This window comes from Dermacentor variabilis, chromosome 8, assembly GCF_050947875.1.
Source record: "Dermacentor variabilis isolate Ectoservices chromosome 8, ASM5094787v1, whole genome shotgun sequence".
Classification (NCBI taxonomy): Eukaryota; Metazoa; Arthropoda; class Arachnida; order Ixodida; family Ixodidae; genus Dermacentor; species Dermacentor variabilis.
This window is the reverse complement of record NC_134575.1, coordinates 126199179-126216509: the sequence shown is the minus strand read 5'-3', so window position 1 is coordinate 126216509 and position 17331 is coordinate 126199179.

The following is a 17331-nucleotide window of genomic DNA, read 5'->3' as shown; positions in this document are numbered from 1 at the left end:
GGCTCAAACACGTCGTAGACAACAACCTGGCTTTGACATCGTTCACGTAGTACGCATGCAACCATAAATTGCGCGTTCGTGGTTAGTTTCTCTTGAATACTTCATTTTTTTATGTTTGCACTCATATGTGCAGCTAATACGCTTGTATTTTTCCTGTGTCTGTCAGCGTATTCTTCGCGCCAGCATCTGCCTTAACCACGTTTTTGTTTCGCTTACACCTCTTCCTAACCATCGAGCTAATTCTCTTTTCGATAGATTTAGGTGCACGGTAAAGAACCCCAGGTGGTCAAAATTTCCGGAGTCGTCCACTACGGCGTGCCTCATAATCAGAAAGTAGTTTTGGCACGTAAAACCCCCAATTTTATTATTAATTCTCTTTTCGAGGAAGGGAGGAAATGCCACCAGCAGTAAGGGGAACAGTACAAAAGAAGAGGCAGAAACAACAAGGAAGAAGTGCGTCTGCTACTCCCGCCCACTTTGTAGCCTGCTCCCGCCGCATTTGTTTTTCAGAAGCCAGCTGTCATTAAACGTCGCGAGTTCTCTTTGGAGACGCGTGACAATATGTTGCCCAAATCGTAATAGCGATTACAAGGAAGCTGTCACATGCGACCCCGACTTGTATAAAAACAGCCTATTATTCGAGAGAAAGATAAAATTATTATCCGCCAGATTGTAGAACGAAGCTTCCAAAAACACTTAGGGTTTCTTGAACTATCTCCGCTTTGGCGCGGGTAAAAAAATTGCGAGATTAGAACATTATACAACATGGTCTAAAGTCCAGTTACTTTTTGACTTCGCATCTTAAAAAATGACGCTTTTCAAACTTCGCCGGTAGGTTGCTGTGAATGTTGAAATTTAGGACAAATATTTCTTCCCTCCCTGCCACAAGAAATAGACTACAAGCGCTCCAACCTGGTTATATTACTAAATTATGGCCATTTAAAAAATAAGAACCACTTTTAAAGAGCCATAGTTTTTGAATTTCTTAAAAGTTCTAAATTATGTGCATTAAAAGAAACGAACGCCATCCGAAAAAAAGACACATGTGGCATTGTTTCTTGGCTTATCCTATAAAGCGAGAAGTGGCCGCAAAGTGGAGGATACCACTTGAGCTTATACATATCTGCGGCAGCTCGTCGTTAGAGGTTCTGCCACGTGACGACGTTGCAGGGAGGTTCGCAAAGGGTACGTTGAAAAAACAGAAATTTGGTGGGCAAACAAACTCAGCATTCACGCAGCAGAAATGTCGCTTCAGTTTAGGGTTGATTTGGCGCGCTATTCTTGCTTGTTATTGCATCACGAACGAAGCATTTTTTTAAGGATACCATTAGCTTACGTCGGCTTGCTTAATGTGTAGAATTTCTTACAGATTCCAAGACGACGTTTTATTTTACAAATGTTTTGACAATTCACTAACCTACGAATATGACCTGATTCTGCTTCAAATGGTCAGATCATTCATTTGCCATAGGCCGGAAAAATTTTAAAGCTGTATCATTTATTGACCCCGAACACATACTAAAATTTGAGAATGTTGTGCAATGTTCCACTTTATCGATTTAATTTCCACCGTATCAAAGCGCAGATACTCTGTGGTGATTAGTTCCAACCAATGCCGCTGACCTGCAATGTGTGAATAAGTATTCTTGTACCCGTAGCCAGAACAGTCTCTCGCAGGGAGGTGATCAGAATGAGTAATGAGAATTAATAAATCAACAAAAATCTATCAAGACTGATTGGGAGCTTCTATACCTTATTCGTAAGGACGTGCTTTTTATCGCAACACTAAGAATTCTTTTGTTCATCTTACCACCAAGGCTGCACAATATATTTTTTCATCAAATTTAAAGCTATATGCAGCTTTTATGACTCGCCGTTTTGAAGAACTAATGCGTGCCACGCAACTAAATCCACAGCAAGAGCCTGGGCGTTTAGAGATGTTAAGGAGCCCGGGTACGTTAAAAAAAAAGCACCGCCCAAGCACTCTCTACAGGGAGTTAACCAGCAAATCTGAAACATGCGCCCCAGTGTTTATCCCTCGGTTAATCCTTATGGTTCGTTAAACGACTGCTTGTTAGGCTGTCGGATCCTTGGTACGCAGTTGCTGATTGCGCTCGGCTGCACGAGCCTGTTCTTGAGCCCGAACTGCAGCATCGGCGCGGCAAAGTCGAGCTCGTTCCCGGTTTTGCTCGCGGCGTTGCTGGTGGAAAGCTGCCTGCTCCTAAGGAGTACGTATGACGCATGGCCTACCCATTGCGGAGCCGGAGAGAAAGTGCGGGGAGCGCGCTCGGCTGCAACGGCGAGTGAGAACGTCACTACTGGCGCAGCTAATTCAACACTACCTAGACAGCACAAGGCCTCTTGGCTCCGATCCGTGACGCCATGTTATCGGGCCCGACTGCCATAGAAGGTAATGCGAATGCTCCTGGGTAGACAACAGTGATTTTCATGCCAATGCTTTCATCACGCCAGCATTGTCAATGGAAATTTCGGGCCAGGTAGCGTGACGTCATGGATCACAGTAAACAGGAATTGTGCCTTGAAGGAGGTGTTGGCTGATCGCGCGCCTTTCTTTTTTGTTTTCGCGCAAGGGTATGGGGTTGCGCCGGAAGAATTTTCGGCGTACAGGCGACCGCCAGACGGACGGACGCACGAATAGGCTAGCCATTTACAGCTTCGCTGCGAAACTCTAAGCCTTTGTACACGTGATTGCCTCCTTCTTCCAATCGGTGCGCCTGCCGCTGCTGGTATCTGCGTGTGCCTTTTTGCGCGTCAGCGCCTTTCTGCCCTAAGGTATGCGTTGGGTATGTGTTGGTTCTAAGTTCAATCGCCGTATCGGGATTCAGCACCCATGACGGTTAAGCTTTGCCGGTGCCTGTTTCCTACAATAATTTCTAGTGGAAATCCTGCATTTGCGCTTGTTCAGCCACCATGGGAATCGTGGTTAGTACGGTTGCGGTTCAAGGTAGCGTTATGTCCAAGAATCCTCAAGGCACAGGAAGCAGAAGATAAAGAAATAAAAGGTTTGTTTTACGTATTTACACTGGCTCTAGATATAGGAGTCCACTCCATGCAGGAACACTTTACAAGTCTGAACACACTACATGTGTAAGCGTACGCATGCCAGCAGACGTATGCTGGCATGCGTCTGCTGGCATGCTGGCAGCATGCCAGCATGGTGGCAGCATGCCAGCATGCTGCCAGCATGCTGGCATGCTGGCAGCATGCCAGCATGCCAGCAAAATTCCGCTGCAAAAAACTTGTGCGCTTATAAAACAGTCGTCTTCCCTAGGTGACAAGACCAGAGAATCTGATGACTGTGTGTCGGCCAGTAATAATCGTCGAACCGTTCATGAAATCCCGCCCATGGCGTTGCATCGTTCCGCCGGACTCCGCCTTCAATGTTGCACGATCCCCTTCGCCCACGAGCCAACCACTTTGAGAGCCTGAAGTCGGCGCAGCTCCCATGGAAGTCCTCGAAATTCACCCATTGCGTACGTTAGTGGGCTGTCTGTGAAGGCGACCTTGTCAAGGTCGAGAGACTGGCGTTACAGCTTCCACTGAGGGCGGCGGTGGTCGTCTCGAAGTGTGCTCGTCTTCTTGCACGTCACAGTCTATGTCGGGCGCCGTCGCCGCACGGTGGATGCTGTTCGGAAGGCTACCTTATTGGAAGTACCTAAGAAATGCCTGTTGCCGTTCTGAAGCGTAATAATACATGGATTAGTCTGATGTACGTGTTTCTAGGCTAAAATATTCTTGTAGTTTTGACTATTAGGCTTTATGCACATTTACTGTCTTGAATTTCGACGCAATCGCTGGTATAAATGCAGCAGACTTTATTAACATGCATATTTGTTGCTAATTCCTACGGTTCGGCCTGTAGATGTGGCAAAATAGAAGCGTGCCGAGCGTCAAACGCGCTCGCTTGAGGGTGAGAAATTGGTGAGTCTGTTCTAGGCTAATTCTCGATGTATGCGACAGCGGTCTGATGTTTTCAATATCTGTCTTCTGTCTACAGACGTCCCGAGTTCATAGGCTGCCGTCGGACAATTTTAATCCTGTTTACATGATTATTTATTGCACAGTACTTTCTTTAAAATTATGACTTTACAAGGCCATGAAGCTATTTGAAGCTGCAGGGATGAAGTTTGAGAACATTCATGTACTAACCATCATTTGCATGGTGACTGAACCACTCTGCGTGTAGCTCCCGTAGACACTAGCGCCAGAATTCCCTCTAGTAATTATTATTGCAAGCAACTCTCTGCGGTGCGCATTCTAATCTTCTCGCGTCACTGGGCAGGTCGGGCGCCCGCTCCGTCTTTCTCCTCAGCGATGGCCTAAAGGTCCCCGCAGAGGACATGTCCTCGCAATGACTTCCGGCGCGCAACTGAAGGTTTGAGCGTTCGTGTCACTTACGGGCGAGAAGCTTGCCGAGCTAATGACTCCACCATTAGCGGTGCAATTAAATTGAACGTTTTCTTACGCGGCATCTCTGCCTCGGTCATTCTACTTTACAGGCCGATCTCTAGGCTGCCGGGCTAACGCTACCTATATGGTCCTGGTTGCGCGTTCGTTACAGCAGGCAAGCTCAGCGTATCATACGTGAACGCCACAACAAGGGAAGGGCAACTGCGGCACCCTTTTCTCTAACGTGCTATGGTCACTTCACTGAGCGTGATTCTCCGATGAGAGCGGAAAGTTTTCAAGAAGAAAGCTTCGTAGCAAAGCAAGGGTCGTCAACATTCGTGGATTGATCCATTGACCAACGCTTTTTAGGCGGTGACTATTATAGGAGCTAGCAAGGGCGCAAGCTGATCGCAGAGATGACCAAATTATTAACAAGTGTTTTTCCTTCCTCCCTCATGCGAGCGCCCACGGCACCGATTTGTCAATTCAGTGACCGTCCAGTTCGAATTTTCAATTGACTGAAACTCGCGTTGCGATCTGCTACCATGCTGGTTCGCTCAAATGGCCATACGAACGCGTCGGGTATGTGTTGGTTCTGAGTTCAAGCACCGTGTCGGGATTAAGTCTTTTATTGAATGTTTCTTTCTGCGAAACTTCTATGTTTATTCTTCTGCGTTTTTTTTAATTCGTGGTACGCCCACGTGGAGCACAAAAAACTTATCTTATGAACCTTCCTATACCTGCCGACATACGCTGGAATGATTTCCTATTCCATTCATCTTAGGCGTTATAGCTTTCAATTCAATGCGCACATAAGTCCAGGTATATATAGCCACAAACATTTTGTTTTGATTACATGTATGAATTTATTTGTATTAGGGGCATCCAAGTTTCAAATTTAGTGTATTAGTTTACGCATGTGTCGAATCTGGTGCTCGTTATGGGGCAATTCTGTCCACCGTTTCGAAAAGAACAAGCAGATTTCTAAGTGTGCTTCATGCATGTAGAAAGTTATCAAATTTACAGTGTCACGCGACGAAATACTAAAAGACGTCATTGTTTACATAACCTCATTACATACTGCAGCGGATAATCAAGCTGCCCCAGGTTTCTCCTCCAGTGTGAGTCGAACTCTCCTGTGCAACATCTTCTGTAAATTTTCCATGTATTTTGTGGCTGTCTTCTCAACACGAACTTAAAAGTAACCTTGTCATGATGACATTGCTGAACGTAAGAGCGCAACACACCACTTTCAATATTAGACGCAGGCTAAAGTCGACTTTTTTGAATACCGATCGGATACGGATATTGAGTATCTAATATCTAATCAAATATCGAATGGTCAAACGCAGATACTTGTATTTAACGCAGGCATATTTATTTTAATATATTTGTGTACCTTGCCTTTACATATGTAGTACAATAAAGAGAGTGAACTATCATGGACGAAGAAAACGTTCTGAAAACATGATCTCTGACTGTCACAGTTAACTGAGCGTATAGTTTTTCAACAAGGTCAGGTGCAAAATCAGCTTTCTTACAAATAATGGTGCTGTATGACTAGCTTTCCAATACCGCTAAGTAAATGGCTGCCGAAGAAATATTAAACAGTTCTGGGGGGAAAATGGTGAATAAGGACTTGTGTGTCGTAGACACGTGAAAAACCACCCGTTTCCACATGTCCACGATGCACAAGTCGTCATCAGTCAGAATAAACATCACAGGTTGTAGCGTAAAAGATGAAAATAGTGCAGAACTAGACTGCCAGAAACACTTTACGATACACCACAAGAAACAATTAATGAAAGGACGTCATGTAAACCACCACTGTGAAAGTAAAAACAGCGCTTGTGTTACACATTGTGTTTCTGCATTAATTCGCACACTTGTGCCGTTGTCGCACTTCTGATTATCTCCAAACTTTCTTTGGCAAACGGAGAGGGGCAGCCGAAGTTTACCATTCAGATCTTGCATAAAATTTGCTTGCCTTCAAACATACGAAAATACCGAACAGTTGCTTTTCTTGTACGAATAGTTTGTGTATAGCATTTTATTCGCATTCGAAACTTCAAATACGCCACCCCTATTCATTAACCTGAACGTTTCTGACAATACCCTGACAGTTGAGCTTTGCATTTTAGAAGTCATTTTTCATGTGAAACAAACTGTACCGGAGCCAATGAACCGCGAGATTTCTGTTTTTCATGGCGAAAAGCAGAACTTAAGTTCTTTGGGATACGGCAGTAATGATATTTGTGCTCTACGGCGAAAATTTGAGAAAATTCTCAAACAGCTCCAGCCATACGAGAAGGTGGGTGGCGAAATCCTGTAGCACTGATGCGCGCGGCTGTTCCCTCACTCTCGATTCCCCCCGGCCACACTTCGCTGCGCCACTCATTGTTGGCTCAGCAGCCGTCCGACATGGGTGTTCCCATTGTTGATCCCGCCAAGTGCGAGATTCGTTCCGTGATTCACTTTTCGCATGTCGAAGGGGCTCTATCCGTGTATTTTTATTGTCAGTTGACAGAGGAGTACGGCGACAAATGTATGTCCGTTCAGCACGCCCAAAAGTGGTGCAGGGAGTTCAGTGCCGGTTAGAAGGAAGTTCACGATGAACTGAGTGGAAGACCGTCATTTTCAGAGGCGGTTATCGAGAGCGTTTAACGCGAAGTGCTTCAGAACAGCAGGACCACCATCCATGAACTTTTTGCTCAGCTTCGTGGGAGCTCTTACCGTACTGTCGAAAAAGCTTGAACAGAAAAAATTTGGGTATCACAAGTGTTGTGCTCGATGGGCACCGTGGCTATTGACCTCAGACTACAAGAGCAAACGCTTGAATATGCTCGCCAGTTTGTGTGCGAAGAAGATAAGGAAGGATTGTTGGACTCCATTGTTACTAGAGACGAAATGTGGGTGTTTCATTTCACTCCCGTGAGAAAACAAAATTCCAAACAGTGGCGTCACCCAGATTCACCAGTCGCAAAGAATTTCAAACGAACCCTTTCTGCTAGCAAAGTCATGGCCAGTGTTCTTTGGTTTCGTTAGGGGATACTGCTGATATTTATCATGGACCGTGGGACGACAATCAACTCAGACAGTTATTGTGTAACACTAAGAAAACTCAGGCGAGCTGTCCAGAACCGCCGGCGAGGACGACTGGCAGCTGGTGGAACGCTGCTTCACGACAACGCCCGATTTCACGTCTCCAGTCAAACCGAGGAACTTTTCACAGCTTTATGTTGACTGTCATGGTGCACCCACCATCCAGTCCAGACCTCACGCTTAATGATTTTCACTTGTTCCCTAAGTTAAAGGAACATCTGAGTGGCCAACGCTTCGGGAGCGACGATGAAGTCAAAGAAGAAGTAAAACGCTTCCTCAACGAGTTGGCGGCGGATTTCTACGACATTGGGACAGAAAAATTGTAGCACCATCTATAAAAATGCGTAGAAAAGATGGCGCTTATGTAGATACATAAAGCAATGTTTCATCTTTCCAATCATGTATATTTCTATGAGAATAAACAATGTGGTCTATTTCCATAATTGGTGGAAACATTACTTCTGGATCAACCCTCGTTCTTTTCCCTGGGAAGCTTAGCCAGAGGAATCGCAGAGGACTTCCGGGATGAAAACCCAGCTTTGACAATCCTATTTTTTTATCAATGAACTTATCGCGCATTTCAGTTTTTTCAGTTCGTTCCCCGTGGTGACTGCAGGAGACGCTCAATGTTATTTTCTAGAGTTGTTCTCACCGCAAACAATGTCGCAATTCGTAGTCCATGGAGAATAGGTACGATCACTTGTGTAGCCAGAGGCGAACCGAGGAGGGGCGCCAAGGCGAACAATGCGGTGTGCAAGCCGAAGGCCTAGTAGCACGCCAGGAAGGCTTGCACACCACCACCAATGCAGGCACACTGCACACTCTCACCAATGCACACTCTCACCAATGCAGGCGATGATAAGACAGAGGCCACTGACAACGCCGCAAGAGAAAGAATACCAAGTGCACGGTTTCCAAGGAAGATTTCCTCCTTCGTGGCGGCACCTCCAATCGAATAACCACTCTTCCGGAAGGAGAAATAGAGACCCAGCGATAAATTTGCTGCCACCAAGAAGCCAAACAAAGCGTATTCCAGCAATAGCGGCATTGTGCAGGGCTCGCCCTAGAATTTTCACGATAACCGAGGTTTTGCGCATGATAAAAGGCTACTTCCGAAAAGACATGCGAATTCGAGATATACATGCTCGATGATACAAGTTCATCGTACTACCGTTTCGAAGTTGTTGAACTGGCCAGAGATGTGCAAACTGTGTTTGACCTATTTTCCTAACACATCTGCTGCAACGACTCCTAAAAGCGCTCTGCGTAGGGCAAATGAGATTAAAACTATCATATTCACCACTTACGCGCAGATTTCCTATCAAACGCTAGCAGAAATGTTTTATGTACTTTTGTGACGTATCTGTAAAACGCCAGGTGCTCTACGTGGCTGATTAACAGTTCAACATGCTTCTCGTCTTTTTTGGTGTTTCTCATATGACAGTAGCCCGCGCAATATAGCTTTCTGTCTAAATGACGCTTTCATCTCGAGATAGGCTTCTTTAGGTTTAGTAGGAGAAAGAGGCATTACACGTGTCATGATCTTGTGATACCGGCAGTAGTGGCAGCCGATGGCATCTGTTAGTTGCGATACTTATGCTTGCACTAAATTTATTGCAAAACATTGAAAATATTACGGGTTCTTACGTGCCACAACCACGATATCTTTATGAGGCCCGCTGTAGTGGAGGACTCCATAAATGTAAAGCACCTGAAGTTCTTTACCGTGTGCCTAAATCAAAATACACGCGTGTTTTAGGATTTGCCCCATCAATATGCGGCCGCCGTGGCCGGGATTTGATCCCGCGATCTTTGCAAAAACGTGTGAGCACTCAAGAGGGTGGTGCGACTTTCAGTGATATGCTCCAACCTCGGTTGCTAAATGCAAACGGACCTTTAGAAACGCGATCGTAACATTTCCATTTCAGTCCTTCTATTGATACACACACGAATATGTGGAGCACAGAAATAGCCCCAGTGCAATTATTACTTCTGTTGGCCCTGCCTCAGTACCTCTGCAGGGTAAGTGCCTCTCCCTATGCCGCTTCGGTTCTGCTACATTTCCTTAATTTCCCTTGGCACTTTTCATTCACAGCCGTGGCATCTATGAGTCCGTCTTCCTCTGTATGTAACCACATTGGCTTTGCTCATTAGCGCAGGTGTGTTCCGACATGATTTTACAGATTGAGATATTTCAAAGTCTCATCAAACATACTACCTAAAATATCTTCGCCTAAATATCACTGCACGTAGGTTCGGGTGTGCACTATGTCCTCACCTACCGCACCATTCCTATTGAATGTGCTGCGTCTTTGCTTCTGGTGGTTTTCTTATTCGTTTTCCTATATTCACGTGACTGTTTCTCCTTAGTCACTTTGTGCGGGAATATCAGTGGAGAGAAAGTTGCAAAAATGCTTCTTTCAGTTATTTAAATATTTTTTCATGCACTTCAGTTTGCAGAATTTCAATGTCATTGCAGCTTTCGGTAGTAAAAAGGGGGTGGCCAACCGGTGGTCCCACTTCACTGTTACCTTGCACTAGAATAAGGGAGACAGTGGAGGTCTGCTCCAAAATGTGGCACAAATTATGACTCCGTCACAATCTTTATCTGGCTATCTGCCAGCTTCACTTCCATCTTACCTCGGAGCTCTCCTACGAACCCAAAAGTGCATTCTGCAACGTCACATTGATGCATTGATAGCCCGTGTGTATGCTTCATTCCCCGACACATTTCCCAGTTGAAAGAAGTTTGTCGTTGGAGGCTTTGGGCAACTGTGGCCCTATCCTTTGGTGATCCGCTGAATAAGGAAGTACAGCAGAGGGAATGAATTGCTCGATTACCTGTATCAAAGAGGGCTGCACGCATTAATTTGCCGCTATTAGCTTTTCTTGATATTTCTACCGTGGGGAAAGTCCACACAAAATTACGCTTCCATCTGTTATGAGCTTTCTACAGGACACTTCGCACAGAGTACAAACAGATATATTATTAAATGCAAATGCGGGCATTGTTCTACGTGTACTTATCATGATCTCAATTCTACGTAGACTAAATAATGGTCTATAGCCTATCGGTGACAAATATTGATAGAACCTACTAAGGCTACATCAGCTGCAATACGCTGCTGCTGCTACAAGTGTAATGCTTTCCTTTCAATCACTTTAACAGACAACACGTTAGTTTTTTCGGGTTTGATTTCAACAAAACAGCGCAAGGGCGTCAGGGTCAGGAGGCGTTTGGTGTGTTGCGACACCACGTACCCAAGCACATGAGGGTTGCACCTTCCCGGGTCTAGCCGTGCGCGGCATAGCCGTGATCGAGGAAAAGAGGATCCTGGGGTTTGAGCCAATGTCTGGGCTTTGGACCTTTACGGCTACTCGGCCGCGGCAACAAACCCCTTTGGCCTCAGCTTCACGCAGGGGGCTCCTCCGAACTGAGCCACCCGGGGGAAACCGGTAGTTGCCTTTTTCTTTTTCTGTCTCCCTCCAACCTTTGTTTTTCGCACTCGCTCTCCGTCTATCTTGTATTCTCTTCACTTCATTTGACTTTCCATTCTGCAGGCAGCAAAGGTGAACTTGCTTTAGTTACCAAACCTGGGGTGTGTTATATTAGGGTATAATAGCTATGTACCGCTGGCATCTGCATTTTTTTCCGGTCTCGTCGCCTCCCCTTGTAGGGCTCGGTGGTGGGCGGCTGGCCTATCCACCGAATATCCAACTAACTCTGTCAGGATTTATCCCCCTTACCAGATCGCCCTCAGAAAAGAGGGCGCACCGATGCGACATTTAAATTTACTTTCCGAAGCAGTGCCCGAACTTGAATTACGATAGCACACATAGTTTAGGAAACACTGCTGCGGGGAAGCTTCCCCCGTTTTGGTGGCAAAGAGCCTCACGCAAAAACTCGAACCAGCCTACAAGGCGTCAAAGATGTCTAGTGGAGATCTACTCTAGAATTGAAAGAGCAATTTGAGAATCTTTCAGATTTCACCAGTATAGGTAATACAGAAGTCACGATTTCCCCCCACCGCTGGTCGAATACGATCAGGGCCGTGATGTCCGAGGAAGACTTCATAAATTTCAGTGATGAGGAACTCCTTGAGTGTTTCTAGGAGCAAGAAGTCACAAAAGTACAAAGAATCTTCCTGTGACGAGACGATCCAGAGATTCCCACAAAACATGTAATCCTTACATTTAGCACCAGTCTATTGCCCAGTTCCCTTGAGGCTGGCTATGTCAAGGTCAATGTCATGCCGTATGTCCCCAATCTGAGACGATATTTCATATGTCAAAGGTTTCTCCATGCTTCTCCTTCGTACAGAGACAATGCAACATGTGCAAAATGCAGCACCAGCAATCATGACTCTGAAAATTGTAATTCTCCTCAACGTTGCGTAAACCGCAACGGTGATCACCTTGCCTACTCACGGTCGTGTCCCGTTAGGAAAAAGGAAATCATGTCAATCACATTAAAAGAAAAGATATTCTGTGAAGCCAGCAAACGCCCATCCCATCTACGTAAACTCAGCTATGACAATGTGGTCCATCAGGGCTCAGGCCCCGCAAGCCTACGCTGTCTATTACCAGCAGCCCGGTGGTGGCTCCTCCAGCCCCCTTAGTGGTGGCAGCCAGTGCTACCCCATCGCTTTCAAAGGCTACGGAGGCCACGGTCTTGCAGTGCCTTAAGAAAATACGAACATCAAGGCCTGAGGCATCTGCCTCAGCGCCAGTCGCTCGGTCCTCTAGCGCTTCTGACAGAGGAATGGAGTTCGATACCAAAACACCGGTGTCATTGACACCAACGGACCAGCGCTCTCTCAAGCACGCAAAGAGGAATAGAGGAATAAACTCGCAGTCACCGCTCTGAAAAAGGACCGTTCTTATCCACAGTCGGCTTTTAAACATGTGTCACCTACAATATGGATTTAAGGATCAATCTTTATTTAAATAATCTCGGTTCTGTTACATCATGGCTTTCATTATAAAGTGGAACTGGAGAGGTCTACAACATAACTTAGGTGACATGAAAAACATCATAAATAGCTTCCCCCATTTGCCTTTCGTTGACAAGGAACAAATCTCGGCAGCAAAACGAAATTTTTGAAAGGCTTTTCCGTCTTTCGAAAAGACCGGGAAAATATCAGCCGACTGTATCAAGGAGGTGCCGTTGGCGTGAAATGCGGCACTCCCACCCAAAAAGTTAAACTGAGCACTTGTTTCGAAGTGGTTGCCGCGACTATTCTCTCTTTTAAAGCTAAAACTGCCTGTTCTTTGTACTGAACGCCCCACGAATGTGTAAATGTGAAAAAATCTTGAAACACTGATTGCACAGGTACCGGACCCTTTTACGCTTGTAAGCGATTTTAACGCCAATTGTGCTCTTTGAGCTGTGTTCTAAACTGCTGTTCGCAGCTGGTACTTTAGCGCTTTGTGTTGTCTCGTGTGGCTTCTATGCCCGAGTCGTTCAGCCTACGCTACAACAAATTACAAGAGAGCCTATCTACAAGCTAATATAGCTATCCTCATCACAGTATGCGGAATTCGGCTGCAGCCAAGTCGGACTTTAGGTACCTAAAGACCCTGGCCCAGCCCGTGCTTAGTGTCAGCTTCAGAAGATATGATGTCTGATATTGCTCGCATTTGCGCGAAAGCAGCGCCTGATCCTAGCCGTATTCTTGTACCAAACTTAGCAGCAAGCACCTATACGAAAGCTCCCGCCTGCCCCTGGACGAAGTCGCCACTTAAGCGGGTATGATTACTGAACATGCGATGAAATTGGTTTTACAAACTTTCATCTTTGCGCTAGCCTGTTTCGTCCATAGAGGCGCGTGCGCTGTAATTATGTATGGCAGTCTTCTCTGAGTATTTACGGAGGCGTAAAAGCCAACACAACAATTTTTTTCTGGGAGCAGCACTCAGTTGTGTACGTACCATCGTTGCATTCTAGCAGATATGGTTGTCTTTTACTTTCCTGTCCTATGTATCGTACTGTCAGTATATTGCGAATCGGTATGAAGAAGCTTAAATCAATATGCTGGTGTACGCATTGTGCTGGCGTAGCCCCAAAGCAAAGATTAACTACATGGGTTACCAGAACATTTGTTCATTTATTAACAAAATAAAGCGCTAAAATTTTCTATTCCTACTGGCAAGCGCAAAGTAGAAATGCAACGATAAATATTGACCAATTTCGTTTAGGTAAGTATGCTCCAAGTTGTTTCTGAACATTTGCTTGAAGTAGGGCTTAAAACCACAGAGTACCAAACCTTATGGAACTGGAGCAGAAGGTATGTTTCCTTTACTACAAATAAAGCGAGTATCCCAATATGTTAAGCTATTCCTGTACTTAAGCAGTATTAGACAAATGTTAGATCGTATTGATATGAGCAATTCCGTACATTATGCAACCAAAAGAAGTGCAAGGAAAGCGTCAACGTACAATATAACAACTTTATTGTAGCGCAAGCTGAACAAGAAAAACAGGAAGGCACATCTGGCACACACAGCGCTAAATTTCACCAATAAATTTATTTTCTGTTCTCGTCGTTATATTTACACTTCCGCAACGTCATAGAGCACATAAAAAAGTTTGGTAAATATGAACAAAAAAATAAACACTCGGAACAAAACGTAAGCACTTTTTTGACTCACATATTCCAAGGCATGTACACGTACAGCACGAAGAAACATAATTGAGCACTTTCGAGGATAATGGAATTGGTTTACTGGCGTATGCGTCACCGAATGTTGATGGGTGTCCCTGCTTGTGTTATCAGGTGCGTCATCTCACACCTGCTTATACTCATGTTAACTGTTTCTTTAAATCTAGGTTTGCATTGGCATCTGTGGCAATGGATGGCAAGAAATCCGTCAGCGGCCAAGTTTACTTTGTTATTGTGTTCTCCTAGCCTGTCATTTATGCATCTGCCTGTTTGACCAATGTAGGATCGTGCACACACGAGAGGAATCGCGACGCAATTATAGAATTTGTTTTTATGTGCTTTTTAGCATGCGGTACGTGCGATGCTTTCTTCCCTTGTGTTTCTACACAGGCTGACAAATTTATTAGACTCCGAAAATACGACGTTGATGCCGGTGCTTCCAGCAATATTCTTTAATCTATGGGAGAACCCTTGTATGTAGGGGATGACAGCAACCCTTCTTTTGTTTATGTCAGTGCTTGTACAATGCACCTGCTCCGAACTGATTTCCTGTGCCTTCTTAAGCAATCCTTCTGCAACTGACACAAGCACATGGCTCGGGTAACCAGCGCAGTTTAAACGCGAGGCTTGCAGTCCGGGGCTATCGTGCATTAGGTGCTGGCATGATTTCTTCATTGGTCCGCCGAAACACATCTTCGCGCTTCCCCTCTTCACAAGCTTTGTATGCACGGAATGTGACGATAAATGTAACTTACTTGCCCTAGGTTCGTAACACCAGCAGGTTTTCTTATCGGCGAGCACAAACTTGATGTCAAGGAATCTAATCCTTCCGTCGCATGACCTTTGAAAGGTCGCTTCTAGTTTGTAAGATAGCCACGAATAGCGGTAAAAAGTGGAACACATTCATTAGTAAAATTAACGTGGCCTCGTCCTCTGGAGCGCGTCCGTACGTGCTCGAGAGGACGAGGCCACGACGATCCACTCCGAAGGTGCTGACGCTTTGAAACGCTGTAAGCCTCCAGGTCAGAAATTACCTGTGAAACATGTGGAATCCTACTTGCTACAGAGTGAGCTGTTCGTTCTGCTAGATGATAAAAAGAGGCTTCACAGTTTTTATCGTATGAATGGTTCAATGAGAAAGCTATAAACGCTATTTCGGCGGTTTTTATTCAGAGAAATTAGATTTTTCGTAATAAGATTAGAGCGAAAGCACAACAACTGTGTAAAAAGGGGCATCTGCAAGGTGTAATGGGCAGCATAAAAAAGATAGAAGGATTGTCTGGAAGTATCTTTCAGCGCTAAGACTCACAAAGACGGTCCGCCGTTCAGGGTGATAGTTTCTGAGCGGGACACATGGCAGAAATATGTCGCCTTGTACCTACAAGGAAAACTAAGCTTGCTGGCATCAATGACCCTTTCCTGACAAAAAGTTCCGAGGGTGTTTTAAATTTTGTAAGAGCTCATGAAAATAAAGGTTGATGGCCTTCTCCACAGATGTTAAAGTTCTTTATTATTCTCTGCCACAATCAGAATTATTAAACTTTACTTACAGTTGCATCGATACATATTGTCAGGATTTTCACACAGCAGGAACTGATAAGAAAGGACAGGACTCTTTAATTGCAGGTCAAATAAAAAATGATCGTGCAGGTACCCCTTTGCCGCAGTTCGCGTGATCTTCCTCTACGTGCCGCGTACTGGATGTGGCATTTGCCTCCCAACAGGGAGAGCATCGTCCCGATGCTGACCTAGCGGCTGTAAGATATGTCAGCCGATGTGTGGGCACTTCATTTCGAACAATTGAGCTCCCTACGCACAATATACACAACTTCTGGTTGACGCTGCCTCATATCGGAGAAAGCAGGACTGTCAGACATAACCTCACTTAGGTCACTCTGCTCACTCAGGTCACTGAGGGGCTGTAAAACCTTGTACGGGCGAAAATGCCGCCTAAGTAGCTTTTCTGAAAGCTACTCGACGTCAGATGGGTCTCGAAACCCACACATTGTCGCCTGGTTGATATGTGATGTAGATTGTAGCGTCGAGTATCCCATTCCTGTTGTCGGGCGATTCTGACGCGGGCGAGTTGTCTCGCTTCTTCAGCACGTTGAGCGAAAGCTTTAGCGTCCGTGCCTGTATCACCGCAGTCATCTCGCAACATCGCATCGGCCATCATCGTCATTCACGGCCATGAAGAAGGCTATATCGTGTCTTTCGCGTTGTTTCCTGTTGAACAGTGTTGTAAGGAATGTGATATACAGTAGAATGTCATCCCAATTTTTGTGCTTCACGTCTGCGCACATACTCAGCACGTCGGCGATAGTCTTGTTGAAGCGGTCTATTAAGCCGTTCGTTTGTCGGTGATAGGCTGTGGTATTTCGCTGAGCCATGCCGCTGAGGCTAAGCACTGTCTTTAGAAGCGCCGCCGTAAAGGCAGTCCCTCTGTACGTTATTATCACCGCTGGTGCACCGTGCCTTAGAATCACGTTTTCAATAAGGAATCGCGCTGCTTCGACTGCGGTGCCACTTGGAAGGGACTTGGTTTCTGAATAGCGTGTCAGGCAATCGGTGGCAACATTACCCGCTTATAGCCAGTATTTGAAGTCGGGAATTGTCCGAAAAGGTCCATCCGCATTTGTGCAAATGGGGTCGTGGGCACTTCGACTGGCTGCAGTAGCCCGGCTGGTTTCATATATGGTGGTTTGCGTCACCGAGGATCGAGGCATGTGCGACGTAATGTTTCACAAAGGTGGCAATCCTTGTCGAGTAATATTTCTTTTTGGCTCGGGCCAGTGTTCGCGTGTAGCCGAGGTGGCCAGATATCGGTTCATCGCGGGAAGCTTGCAAGACCTCATGACAGGCACGTTGGGACGACAAGTATGCAGCTACTTCCGCGTGCAGAAAAGTTCTTGTCAAGAACATCATTACGTAAGCATAATGATGGTAAGCTCCTTGCAAATATTTTGGGCGTGCTTCTAATCCAGCCGTATAAAAATTCAATAAGCGGGATCAGTTCGCTGTCTTTCCGCTGCTGACGAGCAATCGTGGCCGTGTCTAGAACACCTATAAAAGCCATGACTTCGTTATCTTCTGTGACTTCCTGGGTGACTTTGAGAGGCAGTTGGCATCGGAGTACCTTCGTCCGGACTTCTTGAAG